At 50.6% G+C, this 12,419-nt stretch overlaps 1 protein-coding gene across 1 annotated transcript in view; it reads left to right on the top strand.

Annotated features, from left to right (window-relative positions):
* Positions 1-782: 782 nt before the first annotated feature.
* Positions 783-12,419, top strand: part of HS3ST1 (heparan sulfate-glucosamine 3-sulfotransferase 1) — a 29,936-nt gene continuing 18,299 nt past the window's right edge. Inside the window, exon 1 of the mRNA XM_043572963.1 lies at positions 783-1,232. The gene's annotated coding sequence lies outside the window, so the exon portion shown is untranslated. The remainder of the gene's footprint in view (positions 1,233-12,419) is intronic.

Consider the following 12,419-nt stretch of genomic DNA (forward strand, 5'->3'; position numbering starts at 1 on the left):
TGTGCTGAAATCTCACTGAGAATTAATTACCTGGAGGTGCATTTGGCGTGTTTCTTTGCGCCTCCCTTCCTGCTTACCAGCACGTTTGTCTGCCGACCTGTCTCTGAGGGCAGCTTACTTTGGCTCAGGTAAGCGGGGCAGGGAGGCGATCCAGCCTCCGCAAGGGGACCCCAGCCCCACACCCCTCGAAACCGTAACTCCGAAGTTGAACTACTGAGATGCTGGTGGAATTCTCACCCCAAACCTCCAGCTACTGGATCTGGGGAGGGGACAGAGAATCCCTGCTTGATTTCCGAGCAGACTTTTGCAACCCTGGGGTGCCAGCAAAAGCAGAGGTGAATTCGCCGCGCTCTCCCGGGAAATCCGCATCCACTCCCGGACGCGCAACCGAGCCGGCTCCGGACGCGGATTCCCGCGCCGGCTGGGGCTCCCGGGTCGCTGGCGTCCCGGCCGGGAGGCGGTGCGAGCTCCCGGGGAGGGCCCCCTCCGCCTCCAGGGCGGCGCAAGCGGGGCCTAAGGTGGGTCACCTGCCAGGGAGGAAACTGGGGGTGCAGACGCACGTGGGAGGGGCGCCGACCCCGGGGCCGTGCCGAGCTGGAGGGTGCAGGAAAAGGGGGGAGGGAGGCTGGAGTTGGGACCTAGCCTTTCCCAGCGGGGGAGAGGGCGTGGACGGGACGTCCCAGGTTTGCGGCGCAGGCAGCGTCACCCAATCCACAGCCGACCCCACCCTCCGGGCCGCGCGGGTCCCCTCCCTCTGGACTGAAACCCGAGGAGCCGCCACGCCGCGGGGCCTGATGCACTTGTCCGCTGCCGGTCGGCAGGAGGCGAGAACCCGGCGCGGCCGCTCGGAGCGGGCCCGACTCGGGGCAGCACCGGAGCGGGCCGGGCAGCAGTGGGCGCTCGCGATCCTCCTCTGCCCAACGCGCTCTCCCTCAGGGCCCGGCCTCCTCCGTCCCCTCCTCCTGCTCCTGCTCCTCCTCCCGCTCCTCCCCTCCGCGGGACTGATCGCCGAGCCTCCCGCCTGCAAAGTCCCCGGCGCGCCGGCAGCTACCAGCCGCCGTGTCTGCTGGATCTCCGTGGGTGCCTGCGCCCCAGCCTCGTCCGCCTGCCCCGAGGCGCCCCCCTCCCTCCCGGCTCGCTCCGCCGGCCGCCGGTGCTCCGCGGCGCTGCCCATGGCCCAGCCCGAGAGCCGACTTCGGGCGCCGGACCGGCTGGACCGCGGCGCAGCTCAGGTGAGTGCCGCGCGCCTGTGGCGGGGGCCTCCCAGGCTGGGGAGTGGCAAGACTTGGGGCCGTCGGGGTGCCCTCACCGGCGTCCCGGATTAAGGGCGAGCGCAGAGCCCAAGGTGAGTCGAGGCTGGAGCAAGTGGAGTGGATTTGGGGGAACAGGGAAGGAGAGATCCGGGGTTTTCTCATCCTTCTCACCTCCTGCCTTGCCCTCTCAGCTCTGCAAATCCCGAGGGACTTTTTTTTTTTTTTTTCCTTATGGGCAGGTTTTCGGGTTTTTGACTTTGTGGATTGGATCCTCCCCCAGCAGAGCCAGGGGGCTAGTTCCTGCCCAGCTCATCTCCCTGGGACGGCTCGGGGCGGCCGGAGCGCAGCGCGCAGCAAAGCCCGGGTACCACTCTGGCCGGGAACTGGGGCAGGGATACAGTCAGCAAAAGTCAGTCGGTGGAGAGAGCACCCCGGGTGGGGAAACCTAGGTCTGCCTTGCCTTTGCATTTGGATGGAGTGGAGGAGACACGGGACATCTCCCAAGGGGCGGGGATGTTCCGGCGGAGAGAGATTAAGGCGATGGACCATAGGTAATCTCTTTCCCGAATGCCAGTTCTACACCGTCCTGCTTTTTCATAGTACTTTTCACCGATTTTTTTTTCCTGCTTCGGTTTCTATTTCGAGAACCACCTTGGGTGGTGGTGGCAGATGAGAGTGGGGGGAGGCGGGGCGCCCACCCGCGATGGGAGCGCACAAGACCCCCTCTCGGAACCGGGGGCACAACTAGGCGAGCCTGACATCTCCAGGTGCGCTCTCTGAGCCAGCCGGCGGACTGCGCGCTGCTCCCCCTTCTGGCCCCAGCCTGTCCCGGGAGCCGGAGGGCCGGCTTCCAGAGCCGGGCATAGGATGGAGAAGCGGGCGGGAGCTGGAGCGGGGTTGCAAGGCTCGGGGTGGGGGGTGCGCTTGGCTGCGCGGTTGTTTGCCGGCGCTGTGCGTCTTCCATTTCACCCCCTTCGCTGGCGGGCGTCCCCGCTTCTTCGTGCGCCCAGGCCCCTCTCTCGGGAGCTGGGTTGCATCTCTCCTCCGCCCTCCACTGTGCAGGACAAGACGTAGCCTTGCCTCGCTTCGCCTTGCCTTGCGCGCGTCTCGCTCCTCCCCCAGCGTTATCCGCCGGCTATTTTTAGCCACTACTTGCAGGAAGGTGCTTTTGGGGGGATTCTGGGGAGGCGACTCCAAATCCATTCTCTTCGCACTGCGCGCCCAGAAGCGGTACCCTGCTGGTAGGGAGCAGCCGCGAGGAACAGCCAAGTGAGGATGGAGAGTATCCGCTCCTCCTTCCGCAGCCAGAGCTCTCGGAACCCGGGCACCACCGGCTCGGCTGCGCCGCCCGCCGCCCGCCACGGGAGCCGGTCCCGGGAGGAGTCCCTGCGTCCGGGCGCCGTCGTTTGGCTGGCTTTCGTGGCTGCAGCCCGGGCGCACGCAGGATCCTTTGGGTCCTAACTCTTGCGTTCTCGCTTTGCAGCCACATCTCACCCAATTTCGTTGAAAGGCAATTACCAACTTCCACTCAAGGGTTAATTCCAGGAATTCCGTCTTAAAAAGGGGTGGGGGAGGAAGGGACATAACCTAACTTCTGTCTCCCTGTGTTTAGAAAGCCCATCCTTTGGCGTTTGGAAATACTCTTGTTTTCAGCAAGATTGGGTGCAACTAGAAAAGCCTGACCTCGTGAAATTCCGGGAGATGGACGCTTCAACTGCAAATCCTCGCGTTATTCTTTGCATTTCCAGGGCTTACATTCTTTTACTTCCATAAGATTGCAGAAGTAACATGTTCAAATGGACCATTGTGTTACATAAGGTTTTCCCCAGAGCTAGAAGAGAAGGATCAGCTTCTCAAGGAGCCTTTCTGGGCTCCAGTGGGTCCCTCTAACTCCCAGCCCCTGTTGATGGGGATCTGGGATTCACAACTTCGTGACTAAGCATTCCTAAGTCCTCGCAGTTAATTAGGACAGCAGCATCGAGTGAGGATTGGCCCAAGCTGCCTGGTGTATGGTGCACTGTAGCTTTAAAATGAGAGGCTTGGTGTTTTGTTTTGTTTTGTTTTGTTTTGTTTTGTTTGCTTGGGAAGCGGATGAGAAAGTGGTACCTTGAACTTGCAAATGGGATTGGGAAAATCCCAGGGCTCGAAGCTCTGTTGTTGGTACCCCTAGTATGAAGCCACAAGTCCTCCAGTCCAAAGCAGTGCTTTGCACTGTGTAGATGCTTAGGAACCCTTTGCTTGGACTCCCCAATACAGTTGAGGCTTGTGCTTTCGTTGTCAAAAGAAGAAAGTTCCTTACTGGAAAAGCCCCGAGAGAGCTCTTTGAAGGGAAAAGCAATGTGGAAGCTTTTCTTACCTTGAATTACCATCTGATAGTGACCGGAAGGGGCTGGAAGTACGGACAGGCTGATGTAGAATTGCTTGATCCGTGCACACTGCCTTTCCCCTGCCAGGGCATCTACCCAGGGTAACACACACCCACCTTAAGTACTGAGTCGTGAGTCGTGTTCTCTCTGTTGAGCCTAGAGACTGGAGAGAAGAACACTACAACGTATTGATATCCTGTAGGTGAGCCTGTCCCAGGGTCAGGGCTCAGACAGCAGGCTCCGGGGCATGTCTCTAAGTCAGGATCCCTGTTCTGAGAGACAGTCTTGGAGGGGTGAAGACAAAGCTGGAGAGTTGTAATGCTCTAGCTGCTATGTAGCAAATGCAGTAACTTTTCAGTGGGCGTTGGAATAGACCAAGTTGTCCTCTGTGATTTTGGTGTATCTTCTTTGGACTCCACCAATGAACCAGTGCTTCCTACTGAAGCTGCCCTTTTCTAAGTGGGGAGAGCCATGAGTGTGCTAGTGGGATTTGCAGGCCGCCTCTTGCCCCAGGCCCTAAGCAAATTAGCTTTCCCTCGGAGCCTTGAATTCTTCCTCTGAAAAATAAGAGGCTGAAAGATTTTTTATGAGAAAGTGAGAAAACGTGTGTGCAGAGCATTTGGCAATTGTGAAACAAGGGTGAAAAATGTTCAGGGCTACTCACCATGTATTTCCTGCAAATTTCATTTGGTCTGTTTTAATGTTAATTACAGATTGCTAATGTCTGTGTCAATTACATATGCTAAAGGTTAAATGGGGGAGAGGATTTCATATAATGGGCTGGTATCTCCTTGTGATCACCTCAAATTTGTCAGCACCAGGCCTCCCTGCTCCTCAGAACCGTTAGTTTCTTGTTTTCAGGGTCAGAGTTAAATTTTTTAGAGTATTTTTTAAGAGTTAACTTAATGGATTTTGTATCTTAACCTATGTATGTATGTATGTATATTTCGAGGATGGGAGCTGAAATTGATTAATCAGAAAAGGAGAAGAGTTGTAGATGAGTGCATCAGTTGGGGCAGAGTAAAATACATGATCAATTTCAGGACCGGAGCTGGGTCTCCCTTGTCTAAATCTGTCATCAGCATAAAGCACTGGGTCTCTGTTGCATTGTGGGTGTTCCAGATTTGTCCCCGGGACCTAGCTAAGTGCCTGGTCACTTAATAAATGGCTCCACAAGTAGTTTTGAATGAACGATTGGACGGAATCTCCACAGCAACCCTGTGTTGTGCACAGACAGATGGCATGATTTCTATTTTAGAGATTTGGAATGTGTAGATCAGAAGAAAAGTTAACTGGTTTTCTTGAAGGTACAGAAGATTCCAGATTGGAGTTCGGGTCTGTCTGTTCTCATCCTGTGCCGCTGCACTGATCGTATTGCCCCATCCCTCCCATCACCACCTAAGATCCTCCTACCCCACAGTGGACTTTTGCATTTTGGAAGGTGCCCCTGGAGGGACTTTTCAGTGGGAGGTGGGGCACTCTTTCTCCTTGTCCATCTCTCTGGGCCCTGAACGGAGGCTCAATTGGAGGATCCCACCTGGGACCTGGCATCTTGAGGGACTTGCTAAGGGACGTCAGGACAGCTAAGTGTTCATTTACCACCGTGAGTCATGAATCAAGTGGCGTCAGCAGCAGCGGGAGATTTCAGGATTTCCCAGAGGTGCTGTTCCCATGGCATGACCCTGACATGTTCCCTGGCACCCAGGTTTCCTTCCTTCTCTTTTTCCAAGCCTGGCTTTTTAGCGTCTCAGCTTCTCATCAATTCCTGGAGGTAACCCTTAGTCTTCAAGGAAGCTCCTTTTTCTGAGTTAGCCGCAATCGTAACCGGCTCTTGTGCAGCCTCTCCCGATCCGTCTTCAGGCCTGCCTCCGGCATGAAGCTTTCTCAGCTTCCTCTCCCCACAGGGAATTAAGCTCATAGCTTTTTCAGGCCGTTAGAATAATATTTACTGGGCCATAGTTTGTCAATGGTTATGTGGTACCACCAGAGTTCTAGAAAAATGAATACATTATTCTTCCGAGGAATAGCTTGAACATAATGGAAATGGATCCCAGTTGGCATCTTTTCTTTACTTTTTTTTTTTTTTTTTCCTCCATGTTGCCTGCTTTTTGGTAGCTTTCCAGCAGGGGTCGTACATTCAAATGCCTTCCGAGGCCAGGCCAGTACCAGCCTGAGTGAAACAGGCCTTAGCCGGTGCCTGGGTGCCTGGTTGAGAAGTGTGGGGTTTGGGCACTGGAGCTCAGCCCCAACATCGGGGTGGCCAGGACCTCTGGCCCTGTCCAGCCACATCTGATTTTTTTTTTTTTCCAAGAGCTGTAAGCTCACCATTTTGCAAGGAATCTACTGAGTTTTAAGTACCCGCAGTTGAGTCGATTTTTTAAAAAAATAATACCATGTGGGCCAAACAGAACACTTCTGTAAGTAGACTTTATATCTGTCGCACAGGCCTCCAGTGTATGGCCTCTGGTTTCTGGGCAGAGAGAAGAAATCGGTTGGATTATGAGACTATGTACAATCAGTTACCCAGAATGTTGAAGCAAAGGTGTTATCGGGCGTGCTGTGTAGACAGCATTCCAGTGAGTTACCCTTCATGTTCATGGAGCGTTTGCTTGGCGGTTCCTGTTCCCTGTCCTAAGAGGCAGTTACAACGATCACATTTAGACCTTTAACACACGTGTACTGACTTCCAGCCGTGGACCGAGGATTGCACTACTCACTGGTGGCATAGGAGGGAATAACACAGGTGGAAATCCTTGACCTTGTACTTACCTTCCAGGGGACAGGACAGATTAAAGCAAGATGGATGATAATCTGTCCTCCTTTGGATAGTGATATGCTAAGGAGAAATCAGGAGAAGGCCATATGAAAAGCCAGAGTGCTAGGCTAATACCTTAGGCCAGTAGCCAGGGATCTCAAAGTTCAGTCTCTGACTCAGTGTAATCAAAGTGAAATGTCATAATCTGACATAAAAGATTGTTGGTGTGGGAGTTTAGACCCTTGATCGTATTCTCGGAGTTGCTGTTGTAGGTAAACCCCTGATAACAGACTGTACTCTTTAAATAATAATAATGTTTATTTTTGAGAGAGAGAGAGAGAGAGAGAGAGCAGGGGAGGGGCAGATAGAGATTGGGAGACACAGAATCCGAAGCAGGCTCCAGGGTCTGAGCTGTCAGCACAGAGCCTGACTTGGGGCCGGAACTTAAGATCGTGTCCTGAGCAGAAGTCAGACGCTTAACCAACTGAGCCACCCAGGCGCCCCAGACTATACTGTTAATTTTAATGAAATCGACTATTGAGTCCATTTGTTGAGTGTCTGTCGGGTGCCAGACACTGGAGTAAGTGCTGGAATCCATTAATGAACAAAACCCATCAAGGACTAGTCCTCAAGGAAATTGGAGACCAGCGTGGAAGACATTAATAAATGATCACAGAAGAGTAGGTAACTAAAGTGAGCAAGCATTGTGGGACGTCCGCCTTAACTATTGACATTTGGCACTTGGAACTCTGGCATGCAGTACCTTTGTAATCAAGCATCTGATCTGTGCTAGGAACCCTTTCTGTCTCTGCTTCTCTGCCTGGTGGAAGCCAGGACCCCACCATCAGTGAAGATTTTTTGAACCTTTAATTTCTTTACCTGGCAATGACATTTTGTGTCCTTCTGAAAGTTCATTTTGTATCACAAAACTGAAGTATTTTAATTTTGTTTAATGTTTCTTTTTGAGCGAGAGAGCATGGGCAAGGGAGGGGCAGAGAGAGAAGGGAACAGAGGATGCAGAGAGAGAGAGCATGAGCCGGGAAGGGAGAGAGAGAAGGGAACAGAAGAAAAGAGGCAGGCTCTGCGCGCTGAACTGAGCCACTCAGGTGCCCGCAAAATGAGGTATTCTAAAAATTGTTTCTATGTGTGAAAGGTACTTGTGCCCGTTGAAACTCTGATACGTACTCTGCCAAATTTACCCTGGGCTTTGATGTTGACTGTAGTGTAGAAGATTAAAAAATAGATCTTACTCTTAAGGAACTTAGAGTAAGTATGGCAGTCAGATCAATTAGCATGTTTTTACACAGGAGGGTAAATGCATAGTGTTTGGGGCTTTGCCTGGGCCCTTGACACACCTCTCCTGGAGAATACCTCCCTCCAATCAGTGTGTTGATTTCTTTCATTGCAGTCCTTTTCTCTCATAGCATGATTTTGTAGCAACAATGTTTATCTGGAGTCATCGTGTTAACTTCTCAGGCTCTCTTGCTTTATTCTGTGACTCCCCATCAGAACATGTGCCCCAGGGGGGCAGACATCTGGCATGCAGGCATGTTTCTCCCACCAGCTCCTAGAACAGTGTTACTGGTTCCAAGTGGTTGCTCAGAAAAGAAACAAGAGGCAACATTTCTTTCCGGGGGAACTAGGGAAGGCTTCTTGGGGAAGAAATATTTAAGGAAAGAGAGAGAGGCATGGAGAGAAAAGCCAAAGAAGGATGATAAAACGGAGTCACCCTTTGTATAGACCCCCAAGCCCTCGTTGAGTCATTTGTCCAAGTTAGGGATTCTTAATGTGGTCAGCCCCAGGTGAATAACTAGCGGGTTAGCAGGAACCCTTTGCTGAACAGATCTGGGCTGTTCCAAAGCATTCTGGCATGCAAAGAATGAAAAAAAGATTTAAAAAGAATAAAAAAATGGGGGAAAAAAAAGAAAATCATGACACTGATAATTCCTTACTTCTATGTAGAGTGATAATACCCATATTCTCCTTTGTTTTTTGTTTTTTGGTTGTTGTTGTTTTTCCTGCACCCAGCCCTTCAAGGGAGCTGGAGAGCTCTTAGCATCTTCATTTTTTTTTTTTTATATTTAAGGAAACTGAGGTCTGGAATTGAGGCAACTTTTCTTAGATCCCCAGAACGAGGGAGGCAGATCCCAGATTTGCAGCCATGATTCCCCACCTGCAGTGAGCAGATGGCCCAAGGTGGAGACTCCTTAAATCCCTGGAGGACCGAGGAGCCCGCATTTTCTTTAAAGGAAGAAATATATTTAGATTTAAAACATTCGCATCTCCTTTTATTTGTCAAGAACTTCCATTTCAGCACTTTCCGAGATGCATTTTGTGTCTTGTTGAATTTCCCCTAGAATTCCTGCCGATTAGGTACACGCGCAGTAAGCTGTTTCATGTAAATGTCTCCACTCCTTAGTTTAGGAGAGTCAATCAGAGTCCTGTATCAGCAGTTAAATACAGCGGGAGAAAGGTGATTGCGGATGCAGCTGAAATGAAAAGCATGCTTGCCTTGCTGTGCTCAGAAAAATAAATACTTGAGTGGCGAGGAGTGAGCACGGACTGGGCGTCTCCTTCGGAAAACTTGCTGGCACTTTATTTAAATTATGTCTTAGACCAGGTATTTTTTTCCCCAGCATCCAGGATCGGAAGGAGGGAGAAGGTGACAGTGACAGATTTCTGGGATTAGATTTTGGAGTTACTGTTGTGGTGGAGAGCCCGTGGCCTTTGAAGTCACATCTGTTTGAATGGCTGATGTCCCCCTCACCGACCGTCATCCTGAGAAATACAGTTTTCTGGGCCTCTGTTTTGTTAACGTTCTAATGAGAATTACAGGAGATTGCCATTAGAAAATGCCTAGCAGAATCTCCAGAAAACCTATATTCTTCTTGTGTAGAGTTGCCAGATTTTACAAGTAAAAATATAGGACCTCCAGTTAAATTTCAGTTTGAACAACCTGTCATGTTTTGGTACAGGTGTATCCCAGATACTAAGTATTAAAAAATTATCCATTGTTTTATGAAATACAAATTTGACTGGGAGAACTGTATTTTATTAAACGTTCCTATTCTCGTGGGGACTGTTCTGAGAGATTATTTTGGTGAAAGTCCTAGAATCCTAAGAAGTTAGAGAGGGGAGAACAGTAATATTGAAGGTGATGTAATCTTGACCTTGGACCGGGGTGTGGTCCAAGGAGAAAAGGAGGGGTTGTTTTCTCTGGTGAGCTAAGCAGCGGATCAATCCAAGGCAAGCTTGTTTGTTTGCTCACAGAAGCAAAAGAATTGTGGCTCTAACCAGATCTCTCAGGGCATTTAATAAGTGAGACAGATTCTCTCCCAAGTGGTGACAGCGTGCACCAGATTATTCCCAACAACTTCTGGAAGACGGGGTTTCAACCCCGTGAGGCCACCAGGATACAGTCAAATATTGCACCGAGCACATTCCCGCAGGGCTGGGGTTGCAAAGACAAGGCCCAGACAAGGGCTCCGCTGAGGCCACTGAAGGAAACTTTGGGCTTTGAAAACCCGCACTTGCCACTGCTCCCCCTTCCGCCGAATCCAAAGCTAATAAAACTGTTACAGGGTCTTCCAGACTCGCTCCTCCCAGCAGATGACCTCAGGTGATAAATTGAGTCAGAAAGCTCCCTGAAGACTGCTGGACTAGGTTGCTCTTGAGGATGGCAGTGAAAATGCTGTGTTTCCATTTTAGGTAATAACCTGGTGGGGAGCGAAATTAACAAGGCTTCCGTTGCACATGGACTTTCCAAAGCGGTTTTATGGTTTCCTCAGTAGTGAGATACTGCCCATGGCCAGGTCATTCGTTTCTGTTTCATAGAACATTACTAAGTCTTCATTTAACCTGAGCTGCTCACTAGCAGTGTTTATTTACCTGCAGCGCGCGCCAGAAAATAGGCGAAACAGCACAACAGTTAGCGCCCAGGCTTACCCAGCCAGGGATCTAGTTAGAATCCACTTTGCTGCTTCTCAGCCACAAAGCAACGGGTGCTTCTTCGCCGCAGAACAGCGGGAGAGGCCAGTTCCTTCTCATTGCTAAGCCTCCGTCTCCGCATCTGCAAAATGGGCATAATTACAATTGCAGCACAGGATCGCTTAGTGCACATTAAACCAAACAAGCAAGGCAAGCATCCCACAGTGCCTGACTCACAGTTAACGTTACCAAAAAAGATACCATTATTAAGGCGACAGAAGGAAGCGATACAGGCTGTATCTAGAATGTCAGGGACCAGGACTGATCTCATGCGTCGTTTTCAGGGGAGACTGTCTGAGTCTTTTGCTCTTTGTTTCTCGAGTGTTCATTTATAGAATTTAAACCAACCTTATTATTTCATTTTCCGGGCCAAGGGATTAGAAGCAGCAATGCAGAGAAGGTAAGGAAGGAGATGTGAGGGCAGGAACCGAGTAGAGGAGGGGGACCTGGGCAAGAGGGAGAGGGAGAGAAAGGAACTAAATAGAGAAGCAGCCTGGACGGAGAAACCATTAAAAGCAGACAGCAGAGTTTGAAGAACGTAGAAGGCCGTGACCTGTTGTAATGGGGCAGTCTTCAGAAGCCTCGGACTAAATCCCAGTGCTGTCATTTCAGTCAATGCCACTTCTACTCCTTTCCCCGAAGCTTCTCAGGACCCCAACTGAATGTCCATGGCCTTGAGGGAAAGACACACAGCTGTAATGGTGGTCCTGGAAAGAACGGAGAATGGGATATAAAAGGTGAAGCTGGGGCCTCTCTCCAGTTCAGTGACAGCACAAAATCACAGGTACAGACTGAAGACCGGGGCACCCAGTGCTGTCTGGTGGAGGGACCGGCCACGGTGCCCCTCGTCGTCTTCCTCTGGCTGCAAGGGAGTTTTTTGCTCTTGAGTTGGCTTTAAATCTCCTTTCATTAAATATCAGCCCTTAGTAAAGAGGGTTTCAGGGGGCATCTCTTCTGCCTGATTATTCCCTATGAAATGGTTACACCTCCCTGGTCTCTAAGCCCCGTCTACACACATCATAGGAACCCACCATTTCCATGGGGGATGGACCCATCCTCCTCAGTCTTTCTCAAGGGGAGAGCATCCTTGGGGCCAGGCCAGTCTAGAGTTCATAGTGACTCTGGGCACAAAAGGATACCCTTTGCCCCAGAAAGGAGTATATTATTTGACTTGGGGGAAATGATTTTGTTTTTCCAAACCTTATATATAGTCGCCTTACCTGTTCACTGGGTTTATGCTTCTCATGGACTTTTGAGGTGAGAGTCACGTTACATGATGCATGTAAAACACCTATTTGAGAGCCTGGTACAGACCAAATGTCTATAATGCAGTACTGAGTGGCCCCGGTTAGCTTTTCTTGCTGGTAAGGCTGATTTTGTTTGAAAAGCAGATCAGGTATGTCCGTAAGGATAGTATTTCACCTTCCAGTCTGCCTCCTCCTTCCGGCTGACCCCCCCCCCCCCCAGCTGGTGAGAGGGCCATGATGCTTTCCCCGGGGTGGCCTCTCTCAGTGTTCTGCTCTTACGAAAAGAACAAGGTGGGGGGATTCTCTTCTTTTCATTGGAGAAGGAAATCTTTCTCAAAAGCCTGTGCAGGATTCCCCTATAGGTACCATTAGCCAAAAACTTGGTCACATGCCATGGGCCAGAATCACAGAAGAGGAAATGGAGGCACACAGACATTTGAAACAGTGGGAGGGGACAGTTAATCAACTACGTAGTCCTGAATTGGTCCCTGTTGCCTTTGAGCAACTATTACGCTCATGTTTGTACATCGTAGTCCGGGAATTGATCCTGTTCCGCGTCCTGTCTCTTTTATTGCTGTCTTCAGCTGAAACACACATCTTGTATTCTTCTGGTTTCACTTTTATTTGCCTCCCCAGCTCCGTCACTGTTACAGCTATTTGCAATCTGCAGTATTTCTCTATGTTAAGCTCTCCCCCTGACCCAAGCAGACTTCGCAAAAACATAATCGGGTCCCTGCCCTGTCCCCCGATGCAGAACATCCCAAGGAGCCCCATTATTTACAGTATCAGCGTTTAAGTGCAGGACTCTGAA

Source organism: Prionailurus bengalensis, chromosome B1 (genome assembly GCF_016509475.1).
Source record: "Prionailurus bengalensis isolate Pbe53 chromosome B1, Fcat_Pben_1.1_paternal_pri, whole genome shotgun sequence".
In the NCBI taxonomy this organism is placed as follows: Eukaryota; Metazoa; Chordata; class Mammalia; order Carnivora; family Felidae; genus Prionailurus; species Prionailurus bengalensis.